Source organism: Muscardinus avellanarius (assembly GCF_963383645.1).
Source record: "Muscardinus avellanarius genome assembly, chromosome: 7".
NCBI lineage: Eukaryota > Metazoa > Chordata > Mammalia > Rodentia > Gliridae > Muscardinus > Muscardinus avellanarius.
This window is the reverse complement of record NC_137793.1, coordinates 73,538,128-73,559,932: the sequence shown is the minus strand read 5'-3', so window position 1 is coordinate 73,559,932 and position 21,805 is coordinate 73,538,128. Positions and strand designations below refer to the sequence as shown.

Sequence of the window (21,805 nt, the reverse complement as noted above, 5' to 3'; positions counted from 1 at the left end):
TCTCTATATACTGTAATTCATTGTTATTAGTGATAATTATAAGCCTTGAGGAAGCCTGAGAAATTAGCTATCATTATCATTAAAGCGGGAGTTGCACAATTTTTATTCTTTTATGACTTTGAAAGGTCCTCATTTATATATCCTGAGGAATTAGGAAGAGGAGAAAAATAATCGATGCTTTCTATTTCTATACTAATAACAGCAAACGACAACGCTATATTTGCAAGCAGAAATGACAGTACAGAGCCAGACAGTTTCTTCCACTAGGTTATAGACAAGAAAAGTCTATTTCAAGTCCCCCCAAAATGATATCAACTCCCCTACTCCTTTTTAAAAACACTTTGTGACATCCTCCTCCACCGTTATTCCATGTGCTCACTACCATCGCGGATGAAGGGACTTTGTTGGCAAGCTAAAGCTTGAGTTCTAATCTCAGCTCTCACATGGGGGATTAATGAACAAATATTAGTATGTTTCCTGAAGGAGAAAATTCTGGGTTTTTTATTAGTATTAGAGGCATACCCATATGTGTACTTGGTTCCACACAGTATTACATATTTAATATTGATTATTACATGAGCTTTATTACACAAACAAAATAAAATGTTACTTATATAAATACTCTCTCTCTCCCCCCACTGTAATTGAAATGCACCACTAAAAGGTCATTTTTCAAACCATTAGTGGCCCTGCAATTTTCTAAAACTTCCAGCTTTTCTCAGAAGGAGCTTTCACATAAAATGGCTCGGTACAAAAAAGGGCTCTGACCATGTAAACATGTCTAATTGTCGGCTGAATTGACTAAAAAACTGAATTGCACAATTTCCAAAAGGGCTCACTTAACCAGCAGTGCAAATGGTTTGCTCTCCAGCACATTAACCCTTGATGCCTCCTCGGCCAAGCCACAAAAGTGCCAGCGCTAATGTCCCTGCTCCTCCAGGAAACAGAAGGGCTGTGTTGACCAGTTGTAGGAGGTCACACTGTCTCTATGCCCTAAGGCAGCCTATCAGGCACTGTCCGCCCTAGCCAACAGGCAGGTGAGAGGGAGCATGCCCTTCTCTTCTTCCCTTACCCTATCCACAAATCCTAGGCTCTGAGAAAGAAGGGGCTCATTTTCAAAGTACTGTTTTCCAGCTCTTAATTTGAAAACTCAAATACTAGGTAAAGAAACTAGTCACTGTGGTATGCAAAAGTATGTGTACTCTCCAAGTTTTTTTCTCAAATGTCCACTTGTAAAGATGGAAGCTTCCCAGAATCTCCTCTGTGACATGGCTTCTCTGCTTGCAGCTGCTAGAGTCTGTCACACCTCCTCTTAGAGCGACAGTACTCATCTCTGGGTGCTGTTTTCCCAGGAACTCTGAGCCATGCATCAGTGGGCTAGGTGGAAAAGACTGAGAAGACAAAACAGTAGGACCACCTCCACTCAGCTTCTACAAGAATGTGCAAGAGCCAGCCAGCTCCTTGCTCTGGACTCACTGCTTAGTTCAAAGGGGCCAAATGAGGTGTCAGGAATTCAGACACCATTGAGAAAAATAGCAATGCACTCTACTACCCTCAAGGAGGATGCTAATGGGGTGGAGAACAAGAAAGACGAACACAAAGGTTGCATATCGCTTCTCCACATCTTTCCAAAAGCATTCAAGTGAGAAGTCAATAGTGATACATGCCTATCCATGTTTATAGCAGCACAATTCACAGTAACCAAATTATGGGACCAACCTAGCTGTCCATCAACAGAGGAATGGATAAAGGAAATGTGGTCTATACACACAATGGAGTTTTACGCAGGCAGAAGGAAGAACAAAATTATGTCACTTGAGAGGTGAATTAACAGAATGAGAATTAACGAACAGAATTATTAATTATTATAATTAACGAACAGAATTAACGAACAGAATTATGCTAAGTGGGGTCAGCCAGTTTCAGAAAGTCTATCTTCTCTCATATATGAAATCTCGAGAAAAAACAGAAAACAAAAGGGACTTTAGATAAACAAGGAGAGAAACCAATAGAATAGGAGAAGGGGAATGGGCTGTGGGGAGAGGAAATCTGATGGATGAAATAGTTAAGTAATGCTATGTCTATATATGGAGGTATCACTAACAATCTTACGACTAAGTTTGGGGAAAGGGGAGGAGCAAGATGGGATTCAGAGGGAAACACACCAAATGTTGTCTACATGTATTTTTTTATCATTTTGAACTTCACTATGATGTATAATTATAATACACCAATAAAAAGTCTAAAAAGCATAATTTGAAAAAAAAAGATTACAAACCTACTCTCTCAATATTCAGACTGCATTGATATGAAAGTAAAGCAATGTGCCATTCAACTCCAAAGGGTCAATTTAGCTTTTAAAAACTCCACTGAAGCTGGGCACAGTGGTGCAGCCTGTAATCTCAGTTCTTAGAAGGCTGAGATAGGAGAATTGCAGGTTTGAGACCCGCCTCAGCAGCTTAGTGAGTGAAACCCTAAGAAATTTAGTGAGATCTTATTTCAAAATAATAAAATAAAATAAAATAAAATAGGGCTGGGAGTGTGGTTTGGAGGTAGAATGGCCCTGGGTTCAATCCCAGTACAAAAACTACAACAAAAAATACATTGAAACATATATTTATGAAGAGAAATATGAACGGCTGTTACGGTACTACATATTTCAAATGCAGGAGTAGAGCCACTAAGGAGAGTCTGCAAAGGGGAATTAGACAAAGAACACTGTCAGCCACATCCTGATGATGCCAGAAAAGAATCCGGCAGTAGCAATTTCAGCAAACCAGGGGCTTGCTGGATGCCCCGGAAGTACTAGTGGAGCTCCGTGACCTTTTTCCAAACAACTGACCATCCTGGGCTTCCAGGAAAGCATGTTTTCCAGATCAAGCAAACAGCCAGTGGCAGCACCCTCCTTGGTATGCAGCGTGACCACACATCCCCCAACTCCTGTGAAGGATCCATGAACTATCTGTCAGGGGAGGAAGATGGCTATTTTCCTTGATGTCATACTTTGAAGAACTTTTAGTCATTTGTGGTTCTCTTTCTCTACCACCGTGTGCGTGTGTGCACGCGCCCACCCACCTTCCTCTCCCTTTCAGCCACTACTCAAGTATTCACCTTTGATGTAACATCCGTGAGCCTCATCAGAATGGAGAGCATGAGCTTCAGAGAAGGAATTGAGTTGAGAGAATAAAAAAGATGACATCACTTCAAACGTGGACTTGCCGGAAAATGATCTTTTCAAGTGCTCCCCTGTGTTACTAGCCAGGGACCCTGGACTCGCCCCGACTGCTGAGGGCTGACCTGCTTCACATCTTTTGATCACCTTTGTCTCCTGTCACTGTTTAGCACACACCCTGCGTATGTGTACGTGGGGTTGGGGGTTGCACTTGTGCACTTTTTAAAGCTCCTCTGGGTGCTGGGTTTGTAACAAAAGTAAAAGGCAGAAGTTGATTTGCCTCAGTTGTGAGTTTGATAATTTCAAATAAAGTCAATGCAAACACTGCCATGGCATTTGCCCAAAAAGAGGATCAGGGACGACAATGGTCGCACACCAGCTCCTGTTCCCTCTATTTCACATACGCAAAGCACAGGGGCACGGACACCCTGTGGGCAGATCCCACCACTGGCATTTTTCTCTTTTCCTATAAAGTACAAAGTAAAAAGTCATCTAACTTCTTCTCTTTCATGATTCAGCCCTGTCAGATACAGCTCATTTGAACAGGAGTTCAAAGATCACTGGATTCTAGCCTCTATTCCCTGCCTCCAGCTCATGAACAAACACAGTAAGAAAGAAAGAAAAAAAAAATCATCAGAGTCAGAATGACTTGGGTTCAAATCCCATGAAGCCACTGCCTCAATCTCCTTTTGCTGTATAAGTAACCACCCCAAACTTCCTAGCTTTAATTTGCTTGCAAGATGACAGTCTAAGCTAGGCTCAACTGGACTTTTGGTCTTCTCTTCAGTCTCACTGATGGCACTCCCATGGCTGTATCCAGCTGGCTTGTGGCTGGGGGCTGGCTCCATTGGAATGCTTGCCTGGCAGGATCTCTTAACTCCCACCCCACCTGCCATTCCTTGTAGATTCAGGGTTTCTATTCCATGTCCTTCTACTGTCTACATGATCCCTCTAGCAGAATAACTGGATTTTTTTTTCTTTTACAGATGACTCAAGGCTTTTAATACCACAAAAGTGGAAGCTGCTGGGCTTGCTTAATCCTGAGGTATGAAAATGGAAAAACATCATTTCTGTCCTAGTTTACTGGTTCAAGGAATTCTCAGGTAGCTGGAGTCAAGGCACAACAATTATACTATAGTCCAACGTGAACATAGTAGGAGCCACCACTGTAGCTGAATGCATCACCACTTACCAAGTCCCTGGATCTACACACTTTGATGTGCCATCAGCTTCTTTATCTGTTAAAACAGGAACATAATTCCTGTTTTAAAGGGATCTAACAATTCCACTAATAAATTAACATGAAGCAGCACAGTGACTGGCCCACAGTAACTACTCTGTAAATAGTGCCCTTTGTGTATCCCAAAGTACTTGGAATTTCTAGTACCCAGAAATTTGTGATCCCCTTTGTACCACAGTATGTCTCTTCCATGAGAGTAGGGTCCATTCCAACCATTTTAGAAGCCAATTTCATGTCTAGTACAGAGCCTGCCATTCAACAAGCACCAGGAAATAAGTATGTTGATTGATTACATGATCAAACAAATTGGTATACACTGTCTCCAACCTCTCGCTTCTACAACACATGGACAGATTGAACTATTTCGCAAGAATTTCATTTACGCAAATTAAAAGTTATCAAATTCAATGTCATGAGCAATCATAGCAGTCTGGAGTTCATCTTCACCTCTTTTTAAATATAGCATATATAGCAAATTCCCCAAAAATATTTTGCCAGATTTCCACTGCCTCAATTTTAAAACTCAGGCACAGTATAAGAAATATGTAATCCATATGTCTATGATTCATTTTTACCCAGTTCATCAAAATGCTGTTTTCATATTAAATGTCAAAGTGCCTTTTATGTCTTTATTTATGAGCCCTTTAAAGTTGTTATTTTTAAATGATGCTAGAACATGTTTTGCCAGATTTATAGGCATTTGGGATTCTGTTCCAAACATCAGCTTCTGGGATAGTTAATTTTATTTACTCCTGGGAAAATACCTGTCTTCAGAGACAGACTTTTAAGGTAATGCTAAACACCCCCAATTCTTATGTTCGTTCATTTGAAATGTAAAATAATCATCTTCAGGTCCACATAATTTGGAAAACCAATATGTGACCTGCCATCTCCTTCTCATTTCTCTATCATTTCAGCTTTTCTCAATTTTATACATTGGTGGGGGAGAATGATCCTATTATTTGTAACCTACCTGTAAGGGTAAAGCAAAGTGAAAATTTTCTTTTCTATGGTTCTAGAAACTATATGTTTCCATATATAGATATACTATATGCTCAATTTACTCCTGACATTCAAAAATCATAAGATCCTCTTCCTGTCCTCTTTCTGTCCTATATTATTGCTTAACTTTCTCACGACGAGATTAAAAAAAAAAAGACGATAACCAGCTAAGAAGAATTCTCTATAACTCAAATTTTTATGATCAAGTGATTGTACTTTTGATTAAAATAAAATATTTTCACAAATCAGGGTGTTGGCTAAAAAGAAAAATAATCAGTAAACATCAATGTTATCTAATTTCAAAAGCCTTCTATTTCAAGTCAAATAATTTGAATATCAAAATGAGATCTATGACTCTATAGATATCAATTAAACTTTGTTATTAGTAAATTAGAATAATCAAACTTATACTATCTGTATCACAGACTTAAAAGTATCAAATGAATAACATTTTACAAACTACAAACAATATTAGTAATAATAAATAGATGGGATGAGGGTTTTATACATTTTTATCGCAGTTTCAAATGGTGAAAATTTGCTTCTCTACTGATTCTATTTCAGAGTAAAGGTAGTTGTGTTTAGCCACTAAAGAAGCAATGAGATTCAGCACATTCTAATTCTGAGGCTCAGAAAGGTGAGCCTCACATGCTTATTTGGCCTGGTCTTGATTTCAGGCTCTTTCTTCTAAAAGCCAAAGGCTTGCTAATTCCAAATCACCTGCTGAACAATACTAGTTTCTCCCTTTGTGGAGAAAATGCCATTCCCAGGGTATGGACACCTTTTACATTCAAGTTATCAAAATATTAATAATTTTAGGAGCATCACTTTGGGGTCTAAGCCGAGAAATATCTTATTGCAAAGGCTTTGGCTAGTAGTCTAAGCACACAGCTAGAACACTGGGGCTTGGGCTGAGAAGCAGCTCTGAAATGTGAACACCAACCAGTTTAAACCCGTTGCTAGGTTAACAATGTTTTCTAGTAAACAGTTTGCTTCTTTAATAACTCACCAAAGCAGAATACATTCTTTTTATTCTTCTCTTAAAGAAAGCAATGAAAATGCAAACAGCTGATCACCATAGCTAGCCCCTTCTCTAGAAATTAGACAAGAGCAACTTGCATTCCACACCCAAATTAGTCTTGCATGGAGGAGGAATATCATGTTTCTTTGCCACCACAGCGCTGACCTGGGTGTTAATTTGAATTTTAAGCAGAACCAAGCTTTTGCTCGGGTCCATCCCACCTGTCAGTATAGAGAAGTATAACAAGATAATTACTTCCTCTTATTTCAAAATACCAGACACCCAAGTAAGACTTCCATAGAAAATGAACAGAGCACCTGTATTAAATTTTATTTTAATAAGTGTAAGATGGAGTACCGCTGGCATCTTGTTATGTTATTTAGGGAGGTGGTGGCTGATGTTGCATAAAGCCTATGAAAAGATAGAACTACACTGTATGAGAACTTTAGAAATACACTAGGGAAAAACTTTTGCTGAAGCAGGCTGAAGTATGTGTGTATACAGATATAGATAGAGATAGATATAGATACAGATCATTCATTCACAGAGCAGTGTTTCCTTGGTGGAAAATACAAGGTTGAAATGCAAGGTTATCTAGAGAAGGAAAATAGCAATGCTGTGCTTATGCTACTGACTATCATTTACTTAGAGTTTTGAAATGCTTGAGACTCTGGATGTAGAATCTTCACTAAAAAGACCTGTAGAGAACTTGCTGTTGACCCCCCCCCCCCAGCAAGGCATAACTCTTCACCAAAGATAATACAGTGACTCAAACTCTTTACCCAGAGTGGTCCAAGATAAATGACTTAGGTCAGAATCACACAAAAGACCTAGAGAACAGAGAACACTGATTGTGTGTTAGTTCGAGGGTATACCTGTCCCCTGCCCGTATGCAAAGGTGAATCCCAGCATTTGCCTGCCTGGGACGTGGCCTTTCACATTCATCATAAGAATAACTTGAGAATACTGAAAGATGCCTATTTACCTTTCAGACCTACCATAAAATAAAGAAGACAGAAGAGACCATCACTGATGTACAAGGAGATCTATATTACCTCATGAGAGTTTATAAGACTTGGAAAATAGATTCCCAAGGATAAATTAAATCTAAGAACAATTTCTCCCAAAGACTACTTCCATGCAAATCCATGTCAGTTATTCCACAGCTGCCTTCCTACCTACAGGGTTTCAATACCATTTCTAGGTAATTGGCTATCTGCCCAAGGGTCTGTCTTAGATCACGGAGGAGGAAGATGAGGGAAGGAGCTGCATGAGAAGGTCACTATTGCAGGCATCTCACTCCCTACATGTGGCGAATGCATCTTGGTGTCTAAAGTTACCACTGGCTGGGTATGGTGGCACATGCCTATAATGCCAGTACTAGGTAGGCTAAGACAAGAAGATCGCAGGTTCAAGGACAGCCTCGGCAACATAGCAAGACTTAGCAAGGACCTGATTTAAAAACAAAAACAAAGCAAAAGAGTTAGGGGTATAGGTCAGAGGTAAAATGTCCCTAGGTTAATCCCCAGCACCATAAAAACAGTAAAATTAAAATAAAATAAAATAAAATAAAATAAGCTGGGTTTGGTGGTGCATACTTGGAATCCCAGCATTTGGAAGGCTGAGACCATAGGACTGTGGTTTGCAGACAGCCTCAGCTATTAAGTGAGGCCCTCTGGAACTTAGTGAGACCCTGTTTCAAAATAAAAAACAAAAAATAGGGCAGGAGGTTTAACTTAAAGGTTGAATGCCCCTGGGTTTCATCCCCAAACCTGCAATAAATAAATAAATAAATAAATTAATTAATTAAATAAAATTTTACCAGTCCTATGGAGGCAGTGATGCCCTGAGTGAGGCTCAATCTTGGAGCATAGTCATAAAACTAGAATCAAAGCCCATCCCTGCACCACCTGCTCCTATGTCCTCCAACAGTCCTACCCAGTTTACACATTTCCCCATACTCTGCTTCCTAATTTGGAAGCTGAATTGAACATTGCAAATGGTATCCTGAATGGTTCAGTTACTACCTGACCTTGAAACCAGGGGTTCAAAGGTTATCATTTAAGAGGCAAAGTGGAGGAGTCCTTTTCCCACTTGATAAGAAATACATCCTGAAGGTCACTTGGTACATCCTTCACCAGTGGCCTCAGAGCAGCAGCCTTGTAAAGGAGCAAGACCAACCTTGTTTTCTCTACTCACACGGTGACATTCTACAGGCATGTGCCTGAGTTTTGCACTTCCTTTGGGCTCCATTTGTGAAATGAGGGTAATTGTCCTCCCTCTCAGAGTGTAGGATGTGAAAGATAGCATGCATCTCTCATCTGTCCGAAGCTCCCCAAAGGCTTCCCATCTTCCCAAGAAGGACTACAAAGTCCTACAGCCTTGGTCTTTCCTTATCTCTGACTTCCCTACTCTCTCAACACAGGCTGCTCACTCACCATCAAGTCTCCATTGCAACTGTCTGTGAGCAACTGCCCCTCACCTCACTTAGAAACACAGCCCTTCCCCAGGCCACTGTTTCTCGCCATAACAATAAGCAACTCCTAATACAATGGTGACTTTTAAATCTCTTGTGTTTATTGCCTTAACTGCTTTCAGTGGAATAGAAACTTCAAGAGGACAGGATTTTACATTGATTTTATTCCCTGATGTATCTTTAAAGTAGAGCCTAGTACTTGAGCATGGCTCAATACATACTTATGGGATAAAGAGATTAATTGTAAGGTATCAGATGGCATGCTGTGTACAAACAATTAGCACAATGCCCAAGGCACATGGAGAGACCTTAGTCCATGACAGCTATTAGTTCTTGAAGGTACACGGCTATACAGGAGGTTATAATCTTAAAAGTATGAGTGGGCACTTGCTGCTTTGGGCCAGTCGACAGTGTCACTGGCACCCCAGTTACGCATGCCTCTGGAAGGCCACTGATCCACTTCTGGGTATCCCCATGACCTGATCCTGGGCTTGAAACACACCAGTTTCTGCATCCATAAACAAATAGAATGATATATGCCTGCAGGAGGGAGAAGGACTAAGGAAAGTGCTGCTTGTCACTTGCTTTCTCATCAAGGATTCAGTATCTACAACATTATTTACAACTCTTGATCAAATTAAAAAAGAATCGGAGAAATCATAGCTTCTCCCATTTGATGACATTTCTGATGGTGGAAGGCATCTCTCAGCAGGCACTCACATGCCCTGCCTCAGAGGGTTTCAGCCACAGCCTTTCTTTCTTTGGGTTGCAGTAAAGCATTCTGAGACTTCCTGGGAAATAAAGGTGAGGATCAGGTTGGTGGGTTGGGCCAGGCCATTTTTTTCATCAGCGTAGAAATACACAGGGAAGGACACAGTGCCGGTTTTCTGTTCATTGACTGGGTAGAATACCACAGCAAGAAGGTTAATAATCACACAAGTAATTAACTTTTCCTTCATTTTCATACTCTAATCCTATAGTTGCAGGATTTCAACTCTGGTCCTAGAGTCTAAGGGAAGATGAGAGCAGACTGGCAACGAATCCGTCTGATTGGCTTTGGAAAAGAAGCTGAAAACTAAAAGCCAGCCCCGGGTTTCTAGCCACTTCCTAATGAGGCACAAAACATCAACACTACCAGTGAGCTCTTTAGTATATTTTTAATAATCACATGCTTTTTGTACAGCAGCAAGAACCACACTGGTGTGCGCCATACAGTTCTTTGACACCTGATCTTCCTTAAGCCTTTACTCCCACCTCTTCCGCCCACACACTGTATATTTGGTGTCACTGTTTATTAAAGATAACTAATGCCCTAAGTCTTTATTTACTTCTGTTTATTGCTATTTTAGCAAGAGTCACCAGAGAGCAGCTATGCTTCTGGTCCACTCAGGTTCTTTAATCACTGTTAGTAGGTAAAATCATCTGTGACAACTAATCCAAAAAGCAGATTATATTTATTTTGGCTACAGTGGCTTGCAATTCGTTAAAATCAACAAAGCCTTTTCATTAGCCCCCTGCTGATGTCCTAAAAACAGACATTTCAAGGGTCTCAAAGCTCCGCGCTACACATATGCAGCCAAGCTAATTCTGACAGATTCTCAGTGCCATTCTTAACACAAAATCTTATTAAACTAACAAACAAGAAACAGAACCCCTCTGCTTTCATACAAAGGCTTAATTAACATGCCTAAATTCCAAAATCAAAATCATAGCTGCAAAGCTTCCTGTATGTGGAAACAAAACAAACACAGTTCACTGTGTCATTAGTTAAGCATGATTTACCAAAAATTGGGACTTTTCTTGTTTTATTTTAAAAAAGAATAATGTGGGAAAGGATTAGAAATCAGAACCGTAGTACCTAGTACTAAACAGTTCTGCATGGCATGCTGGCCTTCAAATACTGGCACTGTGATTAAGTGGGCCCTGGGTAGAGCCGGCAAATCTACTGAGCAGAGAATCCAGATCCTATTCTGGGGTTGCCCAAGATTAGAAACAGTCGCACCAGGTTTTAAGGACAAGATTCCATATATTTGCCCTCTCTCTCCAGCCCTCCTTCCTGACTTGCTACCATCTGGCTATCCATTGCAAAGAAGAGGAGCCTCTTTAACGCTGAATTGGATTTTAGGGCTCGGTGTCAGAAATGGGACATTCCAAGAAAGACGCTCACGGCGGTGACTCAGCCATCACTGTGCCACCAGGCAGTGGCCGTAATTAATGAATGTATCAAGAGGTCTACTCAAGGAGCAAAGAAGGTAGACAATGATTTATGTTTATCTAAGGAGGAGATTATTTAGCTTTGCAAGAGCTTTCAAAATAAGGGAACCCAGAAATATTCAGAGATAGTGAAGTACCTCTCAGAAAAAGAAGGGAAATTCAAAGAGTGAGCAAGCAGAACCAGATATAAAAGGCAGGGGGAACAGGTGGGAAGGTATACTCTCTGTACTGTCTTCCCATTCATAGCCCAGCCTGGAGAGCTGCTGTTATTTGTGCATTTCACGACTGCAAAAGCAGTAGAATTACTTATTTGTCCCCGAGCATAATTCTGAGTGTTGTCAAGAATGATTACTAGATGATACTTCATGCAAGTCTCTATCCTAAAATGCAGGTTTCCAGTGGTCTAAAGGGGAAGCCGAAAGCAGCCCTCAAGAAAGCAGTGACTCCCTGGTTTCTTAAATGCATAGTGCTCAGCACATCAGGCTGTCTCTAAGACAAAAAAAGTCCAGCTCATCACCACAAGGGCCTCTGTCCAGCAGCCCCTTCAGCCAGTACCTCAGCTCCTTCTGGTTCATTCCATAAGCAAAAAAAAGCTGTCTGCTAGAGCAGATAATAAAAATCCAGCCTAGAAGGAAAATCCACATAACAAAGCTTCACTGAAATCAGAGTTTTGTCCACAGGGAAAAGTGAGCCACATCTGATATACTAGTTATTATTTTGGCTCCCCATAATTAAAATTATTGTTGCCATGGCAATCCAAAGACTGTTGCAAATATTAAAGGCTAGTGTCATGGCTTTTTGTTATTGTTGATAGTTCGCAGCCCCAGCTTGGATTTTTTATACAGCAGGGCAGAAATACAACTTAGGCAAACAGGGAAGGCACCCAGGGTGAGGTGAGAAAATCTAAAACCCCATTATGCACCCAAGATAGAGTTTTCAATTGTTCCTCAGTGCCCAGCCTGCCTCATTTAATAAATAATAAACGTGTGCTGTCTTCCTTAGGAATATTTACATCCAGCAGCTCTCTGCGGTATACCCCAAAGCTCCTGGTTTTCTTTTCTATCATCTACCACTATCTAGAGGATTATACTCAAGAAAGATTTCCAGGTCATTGAAACAGGTCACTTTTCTGAGCCACCTTATCAGGCAAGAGGAACCACATGCAGTTCTCCAGGCAGGGAGACAAAGAACACACTTGGTTTTGTGACTTCCACAGGGTGGCTAAACAGCCCTTATGATTGTTGTCATATAAAACACATTGAGACAAGCTGGGAAGCAGTGGTCACCCTGAGGAATATTACAACTTTTTACCTTCTAAGGTTATTTTCAAATAAAGGTACACACGCCTGAATCTTTCCTGTGTTGGAAGGTGGGGGTTGGTGTGTTTTGTTTTATTTTTTTTAAAATAAGGTCCTACTTCTCCTGGTTCATTCAAAGTTGGCCTGCTGCTCAGCATTCAAGATCACCATGGGACAAAACAACCTAAGCCAAGCAGGAAAAGAAGGCCACAGAAGCTATTCCACACACCGCCCCTACCAGCCCCAGAGAGCCCTGGAAGCTAGCTCAGCACTGCTGCTAGCAAGGAGCCAGAATGAGCCAATCAATGTCTCCCAGACTTGCTGGGCCCCGAAGAGGCACCTCTGGCACTTGCTCAAAATGCAGAGTGCCAGGGCCCTGCCCTGGAGGCTCCGCTGTGTAGCTCAGACACAAGTGGGAAACACTGAACTGATGAACTGGGCCCTGGTGCCAAGGGACACATCTCAAGTTCATAGCTGAGCAAAAATTAAACCCAGAGTCAAAGAACTGGGGAGAGAGAGGGATGATCTGACTTATAGTGCACCACAACCAAGCACTTGGACACGAGCAGCTTCCAACAGGAAAATCTGGTAACACCCGTGAAAAAGTTACTCCATGGTATGCTCTTACAAACCTCTTGACTTCAAATATCAAATGGGTTAGTAGTTTATCTGGCAGGGGAAAAGAGAAATTTATGCTTCCTTTTTTCTTTTCCTTTTCTTTTATTATTATTATTTTTAATCTCAATATTCAAGATTGAACCCAGGTTATTGTACCACTGAGTTACATCCTACCCTTTTATTTTTTATTTTGAGACAGGCTCTTGATAAGTTGCCCTGGCCAACGTTGAATTTGTGATCCTCCTGACCACGCTCAGCTATGTTTATTTCTGAAATTTTATTTTTCAACTTAAAATAATTAGGAGAGAACCTGGCATTTAAAACTCAGGAAAATACCCTGGCTGATTTTTGTTGTTGTCATTTTTTTTTGATGTTTTGGTTGGTTGGTTGGTTGGTTGGTTGGTCTGAAAGGACATTGTACTTGCAGCATTAATTTAGAGATATAGGGCAAAAAACAACCCTATAAAATTTCATTTAATGCCAATAATCTTAGCTCAATATATCTAAAGTAGTGCATAATATTTCCACTAGGGCCCTGACAATAGTAGTGTAGGTGACAAATGGCCTGGGGACTGAGGTGAAGAAGGACTTTCATTTGGCCCAATGAGTGGCAGGTGTGCAGGGCAGAAAACAATGGCCCAGTACAGTCAGGAAGCCAGTAACCCCACAAGAACGGCACAGCCCCAATTACTGTATTTCCTGGACACCATCTCACTGGAGCACAACTTGTTGGGGATTAGTATCTAGAGAAAAATTCTCAAATAAGCTTTTACTGAAAGACTATGTGCTTAGAAATGGCAACTGCTTCTTTAATTCTGAAAGCAATCTGAGCTATAACCTGGTATAGTTCTGTTCTCTGATAACTGAGTAAAATATAACACTGTTCCTGGAATTTTGTAGACACTCCTCTCTTTCTGAGCACATGAATAGTGTATAGACACTCTTCAAAAGCTCCATTTTTCTCTTTTGTAGAAAAATGGCAAGAGCCGATGGGAGAGCAGCGCCCGGGGCAATGTTCCTTTCTGCTTAGAAGCCACCTGCTAATCACCTGCAAGTAATAACAGACTACAAGGGTCGCAGCCCAGAGCCCAGCCCAGAGCCGGCCCCTCGCCACCCTGAAGGGCAAGGGGTAAGCAGAAACAAAGTGAAAGAGGCTTTCTTGGCCTGAGGGAGCTCTGCAGAGTGACCAGTGAGAATCTCCCCAAGGATAAATTCAAGGGGCTGAGGAGCAGCAGTTAAAGATCAGAGGTAACTTGAAATGGGCCAACGTGATGAACCTCTGAAGTAGAAAAAAAAAAAATAATAACATTTCCAAAAAGGTAACACAATCTCAGAGCCAGCAGTAGCTCAGGAAGTTGCTTGTTCTGCCTCTTGGCTGAGAGGTGAAGCTGGATGGGAAGGGTAGGCAATGAGCCCCATCTATGGGATGCTTTCTCAAATATGGTACCCTTTCAGTCCAAAGCAAGGCCAGTCCACACTTGATACTGATACCATGAAGTGGGACAACGCTGGCTTCAAACAGGACACATTCAAATCTGTCTATTCCTACCTACTTTAACCCAAGAGTAACATTTGGAGCTGAGAATTCAAAGGGCATTAAAGGCTTAGAATACTGTAGCTAAGAAGTCCTTATGGAAAAAGAACTTAATCCAGTTCCAATCTTTAACTGAAAAAAGAATTCTGGCACGTGAGGGATTTTTATAGGATGAGGCTCAATAATTCGATTTTAGCTCCTGAAAAGTCAAGGAGAAGAAAAGAGCCCAAACTAGCCTAGTTGAAAAGAAGGACGTCTCGAATAAGGGATTGGTGTCAGCTCTGGAATCTTTCTTTGTATGGTCATGGACTATAGGACATATAATCAGAGATTGTATAGTGCTGAAAGCTCTTCTAGTATAATATCTGCAGAAAGGCTTTGAATTAAGATAGATTGACCTTGGCGTTATATGTTTCCCGTGCCTGTGTAATACTATTAGACTGTGGTCAAATGCCCCTTCTTTCCCACTTCTTTTTAAACCCTCTTCCCCCAATGTCTCTCATTCAATGATGTTTTACTTTTTTCTGTTCCTACTCATTATTGCACCCTTCCATCTCAATCGCCAAGGGTAAAGAAGAAATGGATTGAGTGTCTCTCATTTCCAGTTCTCAATATTTAGTCTCATTTGAAAATCATGGCACCCATCTTCATTACCCCCTTCATGTCACACCCACCATGCCCAACAGGAACATTTCTTCTTTCTTCCTGATGAGTTTGCCAAGCACATAAATGATAACTTGATGTATATTTTCCCCCTGTTTGAATCCTCTAGCCATTCCCCAGATTATCAGATGATATGGGAAATTATGTATTTTACTACCTAAAACAATGTCCTCCTGTGGAAAAAAAAACAAAATATTCATCCATAAGTGGATGAATAGAAAAACAAAAGGTGACCTGTACTTTCAATAGGATGCAATTCTTTAAAAATGAGGGTTCTGGTATATGCTACAGTATGGATTAGCCTTAAAGACAGTATGCCCAAAGAAATATACACAAAAGGAAAAATGCTGTCTGATTCCACCGATATGAGGTACCTATTCATAGTCAAACTATTCATAGAGACAGAAAGTAGAATGGTGGATGGCAGAAACGAAGCGGAGAAGGAGAGTTATTGCTAGGTAGGTATAAAGTTTCAGTGTGTGAGATGATGAAAAGGTCTACAGATCCATGACGATAATGTCCACACAACAATGTAAATGTGCTTAATGTCACCAAAAGAGTGGTAAGGTTTCTAACCACAATAAAAGAAAATAACAAGAAATAAAATATTTCCCCAAAGTGAATGTGGATGTTAAAGCTCTATGAACAACTGGAAAGAAAAGTTTCTCGCTTAAATTGGTGCTTGCCCTCTTCCTTTCCTTTAGAAATATTGGGCAACTATTCTGTGTCAGGCACAGTCCTAGAAGATGGAATGGGACAGAATTCACAGTCTAGAAAAAGGACCATCAAGAAGTAACAATATGACTCATAAAAAAACCATAAAGTAGAAAATAATGCTGGAAATGCAGCATGCAATGAGATCCTGACCTACTGTGTGCGGAAGGGCTGCTGCAGGCAGTGCTGGGAAGAAATGGTTTTAAGCTCAGACGTGGGATTTGAATGGAAGTTTGGCAAAAACCAAGCAGTACAGAAAATATTCCAGACAGAATAGTATACTTGAAGGAGAAAAAACTTAAGGCCTGGAATACCATGGGTAGTTCAGTTTGGCCATAGTTTCAAAGAACAGAGAAGCATATGTGCAGGCTAAAGGCAGGCATAGGGCCTGGGAAATGACATTAAATCTTTTACATCTTTTCCCCTGAAAGCTAAATGAAAACACTTGGCTCCATCTCACAGGTCCCCTCCTCCTGACAGTGCAACTCAGTGATGAAGATGCTGGGTCTGCATTCCTTTTCAAGGCACACGTGCCTAGCTAGTAATGTCATCATCCTCCAGTGTCCTCACAGAAGCTACCCGATTCCCACTCTCCCAGAGCATCGCAAACATTCACTCACACACGTCGCGCTTACCTCACCCACATTATTAGGCACCACATGGTTTCAGCAGCCATCTTTCATCGCCGGGCCTGGGGCTAACACCCTCACCACTGTCCTTGCTTCAGACACTGCCAAGTCCATTACATAATCTTCTTTTCTGACTCACATTCCGGCTGGAGGACCTCTCTCAGACTCTCTGACTCACTTCTTTCTTTTCTCACCCATCCTTCTTTCCCTCTTGCATCCCAATCTCTTTTCTAATATCTTTCCTTTTGCTTCCAATATTCTCAGACATCTTCTATGTCCATAATGCTCTTTTGTTCCAAAGGATAAAGGAAGATGTGAAGTTGGCTTGTTATCAGTTCATTCTAACTTCAAGCCCACCCCCCACCATGAATACCAGCTGATACACCACTTACTCCTTTTCTGAACATTCCCAAGCTTACTTCCTTCTGAGGTTTATTAAGAATTACTCTTTCCTAGCCAGGCATGGTGGCATATACTTGAAATCCCAGTACATGGGAGGTTGAGACAAGAAGATCACAAGTTTGAAGCCAACCTTGACAACATAGCAAGGCCACTCACAATTTAGTGAGACCCTGTTTCCAAATAAATAAAACTGGGCTGGGGGTTTAGCTCAGAGGTAGAATGCCTCTGCGTTAAATCCCCAGTGCCACACACACACAAAAAAAGAATTAACTCTCCTCAAGCTCCATCCTCTGATACCCATAGAACCACTTTATATTCTGACCACTTATTCTGTGAACGTCCCCTCTGACCTTGCCTTTACTGTCCATAGGTCTGTTTCTAGAGATGGGATTGGCCTTTCAGTCTTTGTTAAAAAGGACAGGACTTCACTGTGTTAAACACTTAAGGCCTCTCAAGAAATTATCAGATATAGTTCTCATCCTTCCAGAGATTTCAAACTAGTCAAAAACACATAGAGGTAAAATAATGTAATACTTTGTTATATGGAGATAACTCTTAAATGACACAAACACATACTTCAACATCTAGGTTTCTTCCAGTTAAAGAGTTTAGAGAAGGATCGAGGAAGGAGGAGATATTTAAGTGGAGCCTTGAAGTATAAACGGTTCCAGCAATCCTGACAAACGATTATAGGGGAGGTCCCCAAAGGAAGGAATTACAAATGGGAGGTGAGCAGGTGGAACACACCAGTCTCACAGGGATTGCTTTTTAAGGTGAAGAGCAGAAACTAGATGTATGTGATAGGATCATGCTGTGGAGTTTAACTGCCAAATCAGGACAGATAACAGAAACCCATGTGACTTTTGTGGGGAAAGCTGACATGTGAAGGCTAGTTGCTCTGGTGAGACAGCAGTGAGGACTAAATGTGGAAGTTAGGAGGCGCCTGTCCTCAAAAGTCCCCAAAGCAACTGGAAGAGGGTGCACTGATGTTTTAATATTAATATAATTTTAATTATACATATTTATGGGGTGTATAAATCTGTACAATTTGATAAATGTAACCATAGCATTTGATTAGCATATTTTATATGCATCTACTGAAATATCACACTGTACCCCATAAGTAAGAACAATTATGTATTAGTCAACAAATTTTTAAAAGTTTGAGATGAAACTACTAACATGATTTGATCATTATACCATGGTTACATGGTGTTCAGTTTTCTTCATAGCTTTAAGCTACAAATAATAACTATAAGACGCTACTTCCCAATAATAAACTAGCAAAAAATTACTAAGTCTAAAAGAATCACGGCTAACCAGAAATTGTTAGTGGAAGTGTAAATTTTCACAATTTTTTAAGATCCACTGACAGTTTCCTCTTATTCAATTAAAAATACTTTGACTTGGTAATCCTAATCTAGATATGTATCATTCATGAACAAGAGGACAAGAATAAAAATTCTTGCCTAGCATTATTAAAAACAGTAATAAGTAAGTAAATAATGGGTTTCCATGTGGCTCAAGAAGTGAATGGCCAAATAGTCTATGTCCATTTAAGGCCATACTGAGTGAGTAGGCACTCATGTGAAAACATATTTACCCAGTAAATTATAAACCTATGTAGATGGCATGGCTGATTTTTTTCCTCAATACTGGGGATTGAACTCAAGATCATTCTTTATCTGCTACACACCCAGCCCTTTTTTATTTTCTATTTTGTAAAAGTCTTTCTGAGTGGCTGAGGGTTTCTCTAAGTTGCTTTGGCTGGCAGATATCCTGCGATCCTACTGTCTCAGCCTCCCAAGTACTGGGAATGAAAGTGTGAGCCAGCACACCTGGCCATGGTTGCATTTTTTTGTTATAAACAATACTAGTTTTATAGATGCTCTGGAATTTGTAAAAAAAAAAAAAAAGCAATAAAATGAGAATAGTGACTGCTTCCAGATGAGCATGGTAGTGTCTGACTGAAGACAAGATGGTTAAGAATAATTATGCTTCATATATTCTCCTCAAAACATGTTTTCAAACCTTGCAGGATGTAACTTTATCCTCAGCATTTTTAGCATTCCTCATGGTAACTCTTAGGAAACGTTGGTTAAAGAGAATTCCTTTGGAGACCATCATGAACTCTTAGCAATCTGCCAGATTCATCCACCTGAAAACCTAGCATGACCATATGTTACTTTTTGCTGAGTTATGTCTATTTTCTGGCCTAATGCTTAATAGTGCCCCCTTTTGCTTAAAACGTGATTCATTCTAGACAACAAATGATACGGTCATTGTTATCTCTCTGAAGCCTCTGACATTGTTAACTATGCCTTACCAAAACGCTCCTGATCAGCATGGTTCTGTTCTTATTGCCTCTCTTATTCTTCTCTTTCTACTTATTCTCTCATCTGCTGATTTATTTTATGTTTCTTCCTCCGATTTTTTTCTTAAAACTGTTCTTTCTACATTTAATTTCTGCATTGTTTAAATTTATGTCCCAATAACACTGGTTATTTCTCCATCCTGGGCTGCACTCCCTCTTCAAACTGAAGAAGTTCTACAGCAGCTTTGTACTCAAATTTCCCATCACTTTAAATCTTATTACAGCTGAGTCCCCACCCCTTCCCACCCCCTGTTGGCAACACTGTTTTTTTGTGTTTTTTTTTTTTTTTCAGGGAAACACTGGGTGATGGAGGAACCACAAGGTGGCTTTTGCATGTAAATCATAGACCTTCCACTTGGCCAAAGCTCTGAACTTCTCTGCCCCCCAATTTCATCATCCTTGCAATGGGATAATAGCAGCTACCTTTTAAGGCTGTCTCCAGTATTAAATTGCTTATGACATTTTTTGTATAAAACATTTAATTTATTGATCTTTTGAGGAATATGATGCACTACCATTATATTACATTACAACTAAGTTGTAATGGTATTATTACCATTACAACTAAGCCATCAATCTTGTAACTTCGTCAACATTAACTGGTTCGTTTTCACGATGCTGCTGAGGAATCAGCTCTTTTTAAAGAGGTTCCAGAGAAAGCCCTTTCGAGAAGTTTGCAAGTTCCTTCTGTATGTTGACAAAAGCTACATTCACTCTGTTAACTTTCTCATCATTAACAATTTTTAGTAACATTAATAGTAACAGGTTTTGCTTCATTTTTAGCCTTAAAATTTTGGGGGGCTGGCTATATGAAATACATTCCTAGACTTCTGCCCCCTTAATTTATTATTGGCCATTGTCTCCGACACTCGAGTGTGCAAGAGCTCAAGCTCCAGGTGACACCATCTGCCTGCTTATTACATTTAAAGTATTTAAAAGTATGGAGTACATAGAAAGCATCAGAAGTGTTAGCTATTATTCTACTTTCTAAATTTTTCATAATGGACATTTCAGTGATGTTCTGCTTAGTGATGTTTCACTCAACAATACTCAACAACATGGGGCCACCACAGCATACACAGCAGTGGTTCTAGAAGGTTATAATGGTACTAAAAAATTGCTACTGCCTGGTGATAGAGCCATCATAAAATCTGGGCACAATGCATTCCTCACGTGCTTATGTGGTACTTCTTAAACATACCTACTGTGCTGCCAGTTTTAGAAAAGTATAGCATTTTTTTATTATGCACAGTATACAACACTTGGTGATAATAAAGGACTATTTTACTGGCTTATGTATTTTCTGTATTATATTTTATTGTTATTTCAGAGTCTATCCCTGCCAGTAATCAAACACAGGATGGTATACTAAATGGTAATTAAGAGGTTCTTAAAGGAACTGGATGTGGTGGTATACTACTGTACTATCAGCACTTGGGAGGCTGAGACAAGGAAGATCACAGGTTTGCAGCCAGCCTCAGAAACTAGTGAGGCAGCTGCAAAATAGTGAGACCCTATTTCAAAATAAAAAATAAAGTTATTCATGGTTGTACACACTTATAATCCCAGTACTTGAGAGGCTGAGACAGGAAGATCACAGGTTCAAAGACAGCCTCAGGAAGTAGTAAGACTTTCATTGACCTAGCAAGACCTTGTTTCAAAATAGAGTAGGGGGTATAGCTCAGAGGTAGAATGCCTCTGGTTTCAATCCCCAGTACAAATGAATGAATGAATGAATGAATGAATGAATGAATGAATGAATAGTTTAAGGGTGTATCTCAGAGGTAGAATGTCCCTGGGTTCAATCTCCGATACAAAAAAAAAAAAAATACTTAAAGAGAGCCACAGCTCCAAATTATTTCTAAATCAATGTTGTATTTCCTTAGTTCCTGGTCTCCATTGAGATGCAAACATTCTCCTAAAGTACAGCTACCTTTTGACTTTTTTTCACTCATACTTTCCAGTTCCTTAACTCTACCTCCATTCCCATCTCCATGCTCACCTGGTAAATCCTAAAAACAATGGCTCTCAAATGAAAAAAGCCCCCTTTAGAGCATTTGTCAATTTCTATGGTTTAAATACTCCCATAATGGTCAATTTCAGGTCCCAGCTGGAATGGTTCACAGAGACAGTGAGGAGATGCAAGGCAGCGCTGTGAGATGCTATTTCCACCGTCCAGATGTAAGAACCAGGCCTCAAAAGCACAGGTAAACAGAATGTGCTTAGAGATATTAATAATTAAAAAGTGATATTTTGAGTTTTTATAACATTCAGTTTTAACATAATTTATTTATTATAAGTTTATATCATTTAATTTTAATAATAAATAGTAAATAAGCACTGGCTTACATATTCTAGATTTTTGTGTGTATATGTATGGTATTCAGGATTGAATCCAGGGGTTCTACCTTAAAGCCATATCCCAAGCCCATTTTTTTTTTTATTTTG

At 40.1% G+C, this 21,805-nt stretch overlaps 1 protein-coding gene and 1 pseudogene across 2 annotated transcripts in view; both read right to left on the bottom strand.

Annotated features, from left to right (window-relative positions):
- The window catches only part of ESRRG (estrogen related receptor gamma), a gene marked incomplete at both ends in the record, with an annotated part of 481,788 nt that overhangs the window by 414,326 nt on the left and 45,657 nt on the right, over nucleotides 1-21,805 (bottom strand). The window lies entirely within an intron of this gene.
- LOC308265663 (ribosomal biogenesis factor-like) lies at nucleotides 19,922-20,214 on the bottom strand (annotated as a pseudogene). The gene has a single exon. The product of its transcript is annotated as a ribosomal biogenesis factor-like (transcript).